Below are 13134 nucleotides of genomic sequence, written 5' to 3'. Positions count from 1 at the left end.
GAAGCCTCTGAAGCTGTAAAACTTTCTCTAAGTAGCCTCCTATCTGCTCATACCTTGTTTATACCATACGTTGTCTTAGGTGGGTACCTCTTAATAAAGACCCTCCTCTCATCATTCAAGTTCACTCCTTTATGGATTCACCAAACAATTAATTAGCACCTCCACTGGGGAGACAGAGATAGTATAGCCCCTAACCCTGCCGTCAAGGAGCTCACAGTCTAGTGAGGGTGCCAGAGAAGGAAGTGGGCCTTGACGGCCGCAGATGCAGAGCTGAGTGCGCTGCTAATCTGGGCAGATCTGGGGGTGGGGTTTGGTAGAAGCTTTTCAGAGGAAGTGGTTCTCAAACAGTCTCAACGAGGCCAGGAGGCTGGGGCCTAGATTTTGGGGTTGAGAGAGTGCCATGTTCACAGGCCCTGAAGCTGTAGGGCAAGTTTGCTGCTGCTGCTGCTGCGTCGCTTCAGTCGTGTCCGACTCTGTGTGACCCCAGGGACAGCAGCCCACCAGGCTCCCCCGTCCCTGGGATTCTCCAGGCAAGAACACTGGAGTGGGTTGCCATTTCCTTCTCCAGTGCGTGAAAGTGAAAAGTGAAAGTGAAGTCACTCAGTCGTGTCCGACTCTTAGTGACCCCATGGACTGCAGCCCACCAGGCTCCTCCATCCATGGGATTTTCCAGGCAAGGGTACTGGAGTGGGGTGCCATTGTGGGCAAGTTTGGGGAATCCCAAATCAGACAAGATGACTAGAACAGAGTGGGAGGGGGGAGGAGGCAGAACGAAGGCTTAAAATATTAAGAGCCCCAGATTGACCCTGATAGGCCATAGGCTTCATGTACTCTTCACTCAGCCTCTGTGCCAGTGGCGAATGCTCAGTATTTACTGGAAGACTGAATGACTCGGAGCTCCTCAACAGCATACAGAGGGGCCTGGAGGCCAGCAGGTTTCAGCCCTGGCTGTACATTGAAATCAACTGGGGAAGCTCCCAGCCTCCACACCCGACTCCCCCTCCAAACACCTCCGCCCTCCCATCCCATCCCCCCCTCCCATCCCATTCCCCCCCCAACACACACACACACACACACACACACACACACGCACATACCAGGGATCAGACTCCTGCCCCTGTAGTGGAAATTCAGAGTCTTAACCATTGAACCGCCAGGGAAGTCCCTGGGGGAGCTTTAAAAACTAACAATCCTTAGTTTTTAGCGCCCTACCCTAAACCAATTTAGTTTGAATCTCAGGATATGGGCACTTTGTGCTCTGAAATCACCTAAAAAATTCCCTGGGTGATTTAAATGTGTAGCCCAGGCTAAGAATCAGGGCTACAGGCCACACACCATGGAAATGTTCTCCCTAAATCATACTAGCAGGTCGGAAATGCTTTGAATTGACAACTTCACGGGAACTGAGTGAGATTGGGTTTAGAGTTGGTAGTATTGACAGTTTAACGATCCAGGTGAGAGACAGTGAGAGCCCCAGCTAGCGTGATATGAGAAGTACATTGATTTGGAGAGATTAGGAAGATACAGTCAATAAGATCTGGTGGCTGGTGTGGACACATGAGAATCTAGGATGGCCTCCTCACTTCAGGTTTGAAAAACTTATGTGAATACTGGGGCTGTTTCCTGGAATCTGAAATACTGGCAGGCGCAGGTTTAGGAAGGGCTTCCCTTGTGGGCTTTCCTGGTAGCTCAGACGGTAAAGCGTCTGCCTACAATGCGGGAGACCCGGGTTTGATCCCTGGGTCAGAAAGATCCCCTGGAGAAGGAAATGGCAACCCATTCCAGTACTCTTGCCTGGAAAATCCCAGGGACCGAGGAGCCTGGTAGGCTGTATAGTGCATGGGGTCGCAAAGAATCAGACATGACTAAGCGACTTCACTTTCTTTCACTTTCCCTTGTGGCTCAGCTGGTAAAGAATCCGCCTGCAATGTGGGAGACCTGGATTTGCGCCTTGGGTTGGGAAGATCCTCTGGAGAAAGGAAAGGCTACCCACTCCAGTATTCTGGCCTGGAGAATTCCATGGACTACATAGTCCATGGGGTTGCACAGAGTCGGACTCGGCTAAGCAACTTCACTTTCACTTCCTTGGCCTTGTAAACCTGCTGCTGCTGCTAAGTCGCTTCAGTCGTGTCTGACTCTGTGCAACCCCAGAGACGGCAGCCCACCAGGTTCCCCTGTCCCTGGGATTCTCCAGGCAAGAACACTGGAGTGGTTGCCATTTCCTTCTCCAATGCATGAAAGTGAAAGTGAAGTCGCTCAGTCATGTCTGACCCTCAGTGACCCCATGGACTGCAGCCTTCCAGGCTCCTCCATCCATGGGATTTTCCAGGCAAGAGGACTGAAGTGGGTTGCCATTGCCTTCTCCGTTGTAAACCCAACGGGCCTCTGTAAACAGCTGTCTGCTCCTTTACTGGCCTTCTGACTTCCCTAATCTCCTCGCATCTTGCCTCAGGCCCTGAGGAATTCTACCTACTTTCTTCTTTCCCACCTTCACTGTCCACCTGAGCTTGCGGGGAGGGGTGGACCACACTTCTTCCACAAAATCTGACTGCTGGCATGTCTCTTTAGTTCCTCTCCCCCATGCTGCCCCAGAGACATTATCTAGGCCTAAAAAAAATTTAAAGAAATTAGAGTTGAGCATGGTAAAAGAATAGGGGAGAAGTTTTCCTTTACTACTATCAAAGTAACCCTCATTTAAGAACATTTGGAAAATACTGGGAAAAATTTAATCATGCCCACACAGATCCAGTCACTGCCATCATTTGGGTGTGTTTCCTGCCCTCTTCCCCTTTTTTGGCTAGACATAGATTATTTTCTTATGTTCTTTTTATAGTTGTAATCACACTGGTTCATAAACTGATTCATAAAAATAATGAAGCAGCTTAAGGAAGACAGCTTGAGAATGGTGCACAGAAAGCAGTAGAAAAAATATACCCAGTGGAGGGAAGGCCGTGGAAAACAGGTGCTAGAATGGTATTGGGAATGTGCATTAGTCGAGCCTCTCTGGAGGGCAGCTTGACATTATCTATCAAAATCTTATACATGCATGACCTTAACCTGGTAGTTCTACTCAGAATGCACAAATTTAGGTGGACAAGGATGTTTGCTGTATCAATTTTTTTTTTTAAGTAAGGAAAAACTGGAGACTGATGCTTATAGGGAGATACATGAAGCGGACCATGACATGAGGGTGGGATTTGGAAAGAGCTGCGCGGTGTATTGTTAAGTGGGGGGAAGACTTGACAGGATGGTATGTGGTATTCCATTTTCTTCTTAAAGGCCAGCACTAAATGTTTGTCTCGAAAGGGAGGCCCTGAACTGTGTGTTGGTGAGGCCCAGGATCTGGGAGGTGAGGATTTGTTCTCACGGTGCTCCAGACGGTGCTCCAGAGGCCTGTCAGCCTTGCCCTGAGACTCAGGCTCTTCAGTGAATGACCAGGTTCAAACCCCTGTTCTGCCTCTTACTACCTGTGTGGCCTTTGACAAGCCATTGCCTTTCTTTCTGTGCCTCCATTTTCTCATAAGTAAAATGGAAACAATAACTTCCTATTTCATAGGGTTGCAGTGGGGATTATTAGTTCGTGTATGACCCTTAAAATTGCTTACGTGTGCAAGTGTGCTGAATCAATGCTAGCTAAATCAGAGATTCCTGAGTTTCCATTCCAGCTTTGCCACACTTTGGGCAAATTTCTTAACTTCTCTGAGTTCTGGTTTCTAACAAGGTTGCAAGGATTTGGGTTGTGTTGTATTTTAGTCGCTCAGTTGTGTCCAACTCTTTTCTTCCCCATTGGATGTAGCTCGCCAGGCTCCTCTGTCCATGGAATTCTCCCAACCCAGGCATCAAACCCGGGTCTCCTGCACTGCAGGAAGATTCTTTACTGTCTAAACCGCCAAGGATTTAGATTAATGGTATGTAAATATCTTGCTGAGGAAATTGTCTCTGGATGTGGATCCTGGCCCCATTGCAGAGTTGGTAATACCAGTTGCTGGATCTTCTCCTGGGCGTGTATCTCCTTCGATATTCAATTGAGGGGGAGCATGTTTCAGGGCTTGAAGTGATGGAAGCGGGTGCAGTGGGCCCCCTGCTGGAGGGTGGGGAGTGGGAGTATGCCATGGGAGGTGGGGTTCAGCTACTGCTGGACTGGCCAAGCACTGTTAGCCGTTAACCAGTTTTGAGAGAAGTTGTGAAATCTCTGATTTTTAACTCTTAGCTATTAGCTCAATTTTGTAAACACTACAAGAGCAAACAAAGCATGGCAGCAGACCAGATGTAGCCCACAAGCTGCCGCTTTGCTATCTCTGCTCCAGCTTTTCTGTTCCTGGATTAGCAAAACATTTACTAGACGCCTGCTCCACCTGTGCTCCTCAGCGCCTGGTCAAGCAGACTGTTCTGCAGCCTCAGGTCTGCTGGCCTTGTATTGCTCTGGAGGAGGGCATGGCAACCCACTCTGGGATCCTTGCCTGGAGAATCCCATGGACAGAGAAGCCTGGTGGACTACAGTCCATGGGGGTATTGCTATCAGGTACTAATTTGATCTGGTGGGTTTGAAATATTTCATTGTGGTTTTAATTTGCATTTCCCTGATTACTACTGAGGTTGAACATCTCTTTATGTATCTATACAAGTTTTTTCTTTCTCAGAATTTTTGTTTCAAGTTTTCAGATCAGGCTGTAGTCACTGATAGTTTTAGGGCTTCCCTAGTGGAATCTTTATTTTTTGGGGCTCCAAAATCACTGCAGATGGTGACTGCAGCCATGAAATTAAAAGACGCTTACTCCTTGGAAGGAAAGTTATGACCAACCTAGATAGCATATTAAAAAGCAGAGATATTGCTCTGCCAACAAAGGTCTGTCTAGTCAAGGCTATGGTTTTTCCAGTGGTCATGTACGGATGTGAGAGTCGGACTGTGAAGAAAGCTGAGCGCCGAAGAATTGATGCTTTTGAACTGTGGTGTTGGAGAAGACTCTTGTGAGTCCCGTGGACTGCAAGGAGATCCAACCAGTCTATCCTAAGGGAGACCACTCCTAGGTGTTCATTGGAAGGACTGATGCTGAGGCTGAAACTCCAATACTTTGGCCACCTCATGTGAAGAGTTGACTCATTGGAAAAGACCCTTGATGCTGGGAAGGATTGGGGGCAGGAGGAGAAGGGGACGCCAGAGGATGAGATGACTGGATGGCATCACCGACTTGATGGACATGAGTTTGGATGAACTCAGCGCCTGGGAGTTTGTGATGGACAGGGAGGCCTGGTGTGCTGTTATTCATGGGGTTGCAAAGAGTCGGACACGACTGAGCAACTGAAGTGAACTGAACTGAATGGAATCTTTCTTTTGAATAATATCACACCCACTAGACTGGACTCCTTATATCTTTGAGGCTGTCTGCACACCTGAGGGGGCCAGCACCAAGCACACTGCCTGCAACACAGAGTAGGAACTCAGTAAGGGTTTGAATGAATCAAGCCCTGTTTCCAGCGTATGATGTTTCTTTCTTTATTTTGCAGTTCCAAGCACAAGTAGTATTGATTTAGCTATCAACTTATTCAAGGCACACCTCCCCCAGTCTGGAGAGGAGACAAACCAAGAGAGATTTGTCTGTATCTTGCCCCTTTAAAACCAGGAAGTAAAAAGAGGAACTTAGAAACAAGTAAAAAGACTTGCCTTGAGGGAACAGTGATTTTTGTTGGTGATTAGGGGAGTGTTTGCTGAAGGAGGTACTGGAGCTTAAAAGAGGGAGAGATTGGAACTCTGATAGCCAACTGCTTAGAAATTACCCTGACCTGAGGCTGAGGATGATAAGCCTGAGGTCTGAGTGCTCATTTGGTAGTCTGTGCACGTCATGTTAACATGTGGGATTGAACGAACCCTCTTTTGTCAGAGGGTCCTCCCTCCTTCACTGGTTTCAGTTTTGAAGTGAAGCCTCTTTTGTGTTCAAGTGGGAAAAGCATTGTTTTCATAGTCAGAGACCTGGATTTCAGTCCCAGTGGTTCTCATTACCTCACCAAAACTCAGCTTCTTTTTCTGTCAAGTGGGGACAGTAATAAAAAAAGGCTGTCCTTTAAATGAGAAAATATTTAAAACATTCACTGCTCCTAACAATTCTAAGATTCCCATTTGGTTTTTGTTGTGTTTGCCATAACTAGTCTGCCTTCCTGCTAGGTGAAGGGATGTCTTATCTGGTGGTAGAGGATGTAATGTCTCTGAATCAATCTGCCTGTCTTGGACAACTCTGTTCCCAGGGGTGGTCTTCCTGTGGATTTGCCCACGAGTCTGCTCTCTGTGGTGGCGGTCTCTCTGATTCTTTGTTACACAGCTGCTTTTCTAGAGAGTAAGTTCCTTGAGGGCTGCAGGGTGGTCACGCTGGTTTGAACAGGGTGGTTCTGCACGGCTGGTTCTGCTTCTGTGCTCAGATGATCTTTTTTGTCTTCACGGTAGAGAAATGCGCCAGCCTCACACCCCTTTAAACAACAGCCGTGAGAAGAATTGGTGGATGTTTTTGTCAGTTTGGGGTACTTTGACCAAAATTGGGTGTGGGGGTATATGCACTCTGAGTACCGCCTCGCCCCTCGTCTCCTCCCTTTACCCTCCGCTCGAGCCATCCCTGCATTTCCTCCAGTTGCAGGCTCTCTCAGACCTCCAGTCCCTCTACGCCTGCTGCTGCCTCACCTGCAGTGTCTTTGCACTCACTCCTCACCTAGCAAATTCCTTCCTTTTCATCCTTCAAGGAGGTCTAGTTCAAACGATTCCTCTCTGAAGCTTCTTCTGGTCTTCTAGGTAGAATTAGGCCCCCCGTCTTTGTAGATCTCCATTTACTCACTCACTTGGTTGGCTGCAGATTAATTGAGGGGCTACTGTGTGCCAGGCAGAGGCTACAGAGATTCATTTAAGAAGAGTCCTTGCCCTAAAGGAGTCCATCGGCTAGCTGGAGAGACAGACCCAAATGTGCAGACACATGCTGACTGCACTGAGGAAGCACTGAGGGGGCGCGCCTCCCGTGCTTCAGGGGGCAGACGGCAAGGAAGGTTCCCGAGGGTGGTGGCACCTGAGCCCTAAGAGCATGGGGGCGTCCCGGTGGAAGGACTGGCTTGGGCAAAGGCACAGAGTTGAGGACTGACGTGCTGTGTGCAAAACAGTGGCAGGCGGTTGGTTGTGCTGGAACATAGGCAGGGGCTAGAAAGCCTAACACTTTCTAGGGTTGTTTTTGTTTGTTTTTAGCTCCACGCTGAGGTTTGTGGGATCTTAATTCCCTGACTAGAGATTGAATGCGTGCCCTTGGCAGTGAAAGCCTGGAGCCCTAACCACTGGATTACCAAGAAATTCCCAGGACTTTGTAGGCTGAGCCATATGAAATTGTCATTTTTGTAGGTCAAAACAAAAATAGATATCATCAGTTTCATATGGCTCCAGCTCATATGTTCCCTTTAGGGTTTTGGATCTTAGTGTTTTCTATACTTCTGTCATTCTTAAACGACCTTCATGATTTTTACTGCTGGGTGTGTTCAATCACTCAGTCATGTCCAAGTCTTTTTGACCTTATGGACTGTAACCCACCAGGCTCCTCTGTATTTGGGATTCTCCAGGCAAGAATGCTGGAGTGGGTTGCCATTTCCTCCTCCGAGGGATCTTCCCAACCCAGGGATTGGAACTGTGTCTCCTATAGCTCTTGCATTGGCAGGCAGATTCCTTACCACTGAGCCACCTGGGAAGCCCGAGCAGATACTACTAAATACCCAGTTAATTTTTATGTAAAGAGATTCACTCTTCTTCTTCTTCTTTTTTTTTTTTTTACTTAAGTAAATTTATTTAGAAGGAAATGAAACTTCATATAAAAATTTTAAAATTATTGTTACTTGACATAAAAACAAGTTAGCTGTACAAAGAAGCTCAATGAAAAGAAAACTCTTGCTAGGTCCTTGCTCTGCGTAAAAATGTCCCCTTCCACAAATAAAAGGAGTCTAGGCAATTGTTAGAGAAGTGTTTGGAGAGTCTGAGAGAACAGATGTCTTTTAAGAGCCCAGAAGGGTGCAGGGCAATAGAATTTTAGAGGAGTAGATGGAATCAACAGATATTGGGGAATAAAAATCACCAGGATTAATTAAATGTGACAGGAGAGAAAAGAGTCAGGAAGGGCTTTCCGGTTTCTCTCTGGGAAACGGGGTGACGGCACCGAATGTGGATGTAGGGAAGGATGAGGAAGAAGGACCATGAGGCCAGGTTTGCATTTGAGATGCCCTTGGGGCCTCCGAGATGGAGATGCCCATCAAACAGCCAGGATGAGGGCTCAGAGCAGAGCTGCTGGGCATAGGCAGTCCTCGAGACTAAGGGCACGAGCCTCTAATAGACCAGCTACGGGGCAGCTGTGTTACTGTTGGTGCTTCCCCGCATTTTCTCCCAGGCTAACCACCCATCTTTGCCCTCCTCTAGGAAGGAGTAGATGGAAGTCCTGGGGCATCAGTGTTCTCAGTCATCTTGGTCTCAGCAGCTCCTAGCTCGCCAGAGGAAAGGAGGCGAAGATGGCAAGTTCCGTCTTGAGTCTGCTGAGCTATGGGGCCATGGGGGACATCGATGGGGAATGTCTGTCCAGATGGATCCTGCTCTCATTCAGGCAGTCTAAAGTTTGGGACGATATCTGGGAATTACCAGTCAATAGCTGGTGATGGAAACCATGAGAATAGATGAGAATGCCCAAAGACAATGTAGTACCATAATAGTAGTGGGCCCAGGGCTAAACCTGGGAGAAAAGTGGAGGGAAAGGAAGCCGTTAAACAGACAGAAAAGGAACAGTCAGAAACACTCAGAGTTAATCAGGAGAGGAAGTGTCAAGCAAGCCAACAAGCTGAGTTGCCCAGAGAGGAGAAATTACCAGTGTCAGAAAAAGCAGAGAGGTCCGCCACGGGGAAGACGCCTTCAGGTGTTGCAGTTGGGATTTTACTGATGACCTTGGAAAAGTTATTTTCAGTAAAGTGGTGAGAACAGAAACTAGCATTCATATTGATTGAGGAGATGAACAGCATGGACAGCGAATGTAGACTGCTCTCTGCAGGGGGCATATGACACGCCTTTGTTATTTGTTCATGCAGAAAATATCTACTGACTGCCGGCTGTGTGCCAGGCACTGTGGTAGGTGATGATGAATACAACAGTGAACGAAAACATGGGGTTTATGTTCTAGAGATGGAGAGGCAGACACTATATAAAACAGAGTTGAGCCTTGAACGCCATGGGTGTGACCTGCGTGGATCCACTTACAGGCAGACTTCTCCCACACTTACACTACCCTGCTTGCCCTGCAAGGCTGATTCACAGATGGGGAGCCATGGGTTCAGAGGGCTGACTGTAAAGTTATATGCAAGGTTTTGAGGGATGTTGGCACCCCTAACCTTCCAGTGTTGTTTAAGGATCAACTGTCTGTTAGGTCTTGATGAGTGCTTTGAAGAAAAATAAAGGTGTGTGTGTGTGTGCGTGTGTGTGTGCACTGTTGTATATAAGGCGATTACAGTCTCTGATCAAATGGCGGTTATAAGGGATTGTTGAGTTTGTTTTAAAGCACAGTATCAAATAAATTATAGTCCTTAATTCTTGATATATTGTCTACAGTGTTAAAATAATTAATTGGTAGGTTTTACCACCCCCCACCCGACAATAAAATATGAAGTCCTTACCATGGTCTCTAAAACCCTCCATAATCTGCCCCCTGCCTTCCTCACAAAGTTCATCTGGTACTGTCTTCCCCCTTTCTGGGTCCATTCCAGCACCGACGCCGAAGTGAATGAACGAATGAAGTATGTCGCTTGGATGGTATCCTGCTAAGTGGCCTCGTTGGCAAGGGAAAGCAGGCAGCTTAAGGTCAGAGGGCTTGAGCTTTGGTGCTGGAGAAACCTGGCTTTGATTGCTAGCTGTGCCGCTTACAGGTTCTCTGACTTTGGGTAGGTCACACATCCTCAGTTTCCTTGTCTGTGAAATGGAGATGATATGATATCCATATTGCAAGCTTGTTTTTAGTAGAGTTGATAGTTAACGCAGATTGCTTAGCATAATATGTGGCACATTGTAAGCACCAAGAAATGGGAGTGATGTTACAATGTGATCCCTGTTACAATGTGATCCCTGTTTTGTTATCATTGCTTTGATACATTGGGCCTCCTCAGTTAACAGGTGAGGAAGCAGGCCTCACCAGAGGTAAGCGGAGAGTCAGAGAAGGGGGAGAGGTGACCGGCACCCAGGTGTTGGCGCACGGCGTGTAAGTTAGCATGAGCTTCCGAGCTGAGGAGACCTTGGTTCACGTTTTGGGTTTATCATTTACTATGTTTGCACTAGTTGCTTGGCCTCTCTGAGCCTTGGGTTCTCCATCCTTAAAATGCCTCATGAGACGGTTGGAAAGTGGAGAGAGGACAGATATAAAGGTGAGAGGGCCACTTAGAAGGCCCTCAGCAAGCAGCAGTCCTCCCCGCGTTGGCTGCGGTGCTGCTTTCTTCTCTACTTAACCCGGTGGTTGGTTAGTTTGCTTTCTCAAAGAGATAAGGGAGACATGGACCCCTTTGAGAATCTGTGGATACCCAAACTCAGAAGGCTCCTAAACCTTTGCTAATAGTGGGGGTGAAAATTTAATAGATTCAGACTGAATCCAATCAATCTCTCCTTCTCCTCCCTCCCTCTTCTCTTTTGCTTCTCTTTATTTTTTTTTTCTTTTTTCTTTTTTAATTTTAAAATCTTTAATTCTTACATGCGTTCCCAAACATGAACCCCCCTCCCACCTCCCTCCCCATTGCTTCTCTTTATTGTATAGCCTTATGTGTTCCGGGCAAGCTGCCTTTATTTATCTCACACTTTTTCTAACAACTTCCTTCCAAGGGCATTCTCAGATCTTACAATTTCCTTCCAAGGGCATTTTCAGCAAAGACCGCACCCACACTCTCAATTTCTGGGGCTAAGGGCATGGTGTCCCTTAAGTTTCCAAAGCATGAATTTCCTTATCGTAAAATGGATTTGTTATTGTTCAGTTGCTCAGTTGTGTCCGACTCTTTGCAACCCCATACACTGCAGCATGCCAGGCTTCCCTGTCCTGCACTATCTCCTGGAGTTTGTTCAAACTCATGTCCATTGAGTCAGTGATGCCATCCAACCATCTCATCCTTTGTCATCCCCTTCTCCTGCCTTCAATCTTTCCCAGCGTCGGGACCTTTTTCAATGAGTTGGTTCTTCACATCAGGCAGCCAAAGTATTGGAGCTTCAGCATCACTCTTCCCAATGAATGTTCAAGACTGATTGCCTTTAGGATTGACTGGTTTGATCTCCTTGCAGTCCAAGGGACTCTTAAGAGTCTTCTCCAACAACACAGTTTGAAAGCATTGAACGAAAGTAAAATGGTGAGGGTTAACAAAACATTGTTGGTTGATAGTATGTTCACACGTAGTCTCAGTAAGTCCAAACAATAATTGCATGAAATAGATCTTTCATTCGACTTAGTCAGTATTGAATGCCTACTATGTTCTAAGTAGCTTTAGCCACAGTGATGCCTCATGGAGCTTACATAGTGGGAAGAGACTGTAAGAACATGAACCACTAAATAAGGCAGTTTCAAATTGTGATGGATGATGTAACAAATGTGAACAAGAACTAAGGGAAGGTGGTTAGGTTTCTACCTGGATACAGCTTGTATAAATTCATAGTATAAGAGTATCAAAGTATATCCTTGTTACTTTTTAATCTAAAAAAAAATTTTTAATTTTTATGGTAGCTTTTCCCCCCCCTATTAAATACAGATTCTCAGTGGACTGCTCTTCAAGGGCATTATAGAATGCTTGAGCTTGCCGTCTTAGACAAGAAGGCCTCAGTTAATAGCCTTAGTTAATAGAGAGTTTAATCAAATCAGATTTCAAAGCAAGTCTATGAAAAGGTGTGGACTTTGGATGCCAGACACCATTCCCTGGAGCTGGCGGTCTTCACTTGCATCACCACATTTGAGGAGGGCAAATCTGAGTTTCTGTGAAACTCAGAAAGATGCCATGCCTGAGTAAAATCGCCAACTGAATATGTCTGAAGGATGTGAAACAGAGGTGAATGTAGTCAGTTCAGAAAAATGAGCCCATTGAGGAAGAGAACAGTGCAGAACAAAACTGCCAAGAGGGAGGGTTTGATGTTCCCTTTACAGCAGAATGTAATATTCTCTTTACCAAGGCCATGATTTTTCTCTAATAATTTCTGCTCAAAAAAAATACCTTCTGTATGTCACTTACTTCATATGACATATTAATGAGAAAATCTATAAGGAAACAATTTCAGCTAGTTTAAGTAACTTGACTACAGCCAGCATTGGTAGAGGGGGGATCAGAGCTCAGATTGTCGCTGAGCCCCAACCCAGTGCCCTTTACACTCACCACCCCACAAACCTAAGATGCTGCCCACTTGGTAAGACGGAGGAGTGGCAGAGCCCAGGCCAGAAGAGGCACAGGGGAAAGCCCTCCATCCACCAGGATTCCTCACCCAGCACGCAAGTCCAGCCCAGAGAATCCCACTGGACCTTTTGCCATGAAAGGCAAGAGCCACTTTCTGCTATTGAAGACAAACTGGTTGGTTTTTATTTTTTGTTTTTTTATTTTTCCGTTTTCCTCTTGTCTTTCAGTGCTTTAAATGACTCTACTGCCAACCAGCCTGAGATTGCTCTTTTCCAAAATTAAAAGACCTTTAAATTGTGTTTGTTGTAAAAGTAGAACATATTTGTTTAAAAAAGTCAAAAATGCGCATAGCAGAAGATGAGCGTCTCTGTGCCCATTCCCCACCACCCCCCCCACACACACACACCCAATATAGCTTTAAACGTGCCTTCAGAACATGTTTTGTTGTTGTTTTAAAAGATGGGTCTTTTACGTTCTCTCTCAAAGGGATCTAACCTGAGTGCTCTAACCCCCTCAGGTTTTCAGATGACACTCTGGACTGGCCTTAAGTTGAATAGTAATTAGCTCAATTTATAGGGACGTTACCTGTATGCTAGGTGTTGCTGATCCAAGATGGACAAAACAATGGCAGACTTTGAGGAACTCACTCTGTTCCTTAAACCAAGGATGAGCTGGTAATCCCCCAGTGAACATATACAGAGTATAATTTTAAAAACAGGTTAAAAACATTCTTTTTAA

The 13134-nt window shown here is 46.3% G+C and overlaps 1 long non-coding RNA gene across 1 annotated transcript; it reads left to right on the top strand.

The window, feature by feature from the left end:
• Positions 1-4432: 4432 nt before the first annotated feature.
• LOC138434383 (uncharacterized) lies at positions 4433-12695 on the top strand. The gene is made up of 2 exons (XR_011254762.1): positions 4433-4522; positions 12624-12695. It is a non-coding gene; the product is annotated as an uncharacterized lncRNA (long non-coding RNA).
• The last annotated feature ends 439 nt before the right edge of the window (positions 12696-13134 follow it).

This window comes from Ovis canadensis, chromosome 2 (genome assembly GCF_042477335.2).
Source record: "Ovis canadensis isolate MfBH-ARS-UI-01 breed Bighorn chromosome 2, ARS-UI_OviCan_v2, whole genome shotgun sequence".
Taxonomy (NCBI): domain Eukaryota; kingdom Metazoa; phylum Chordata; class Mammalia; order Artiodactyla; family Bovidae; genus Ovis; species Ovis canadensis.
This window is presented reverse-complemented; position numbering and strand designations above follow the sequence as displayed.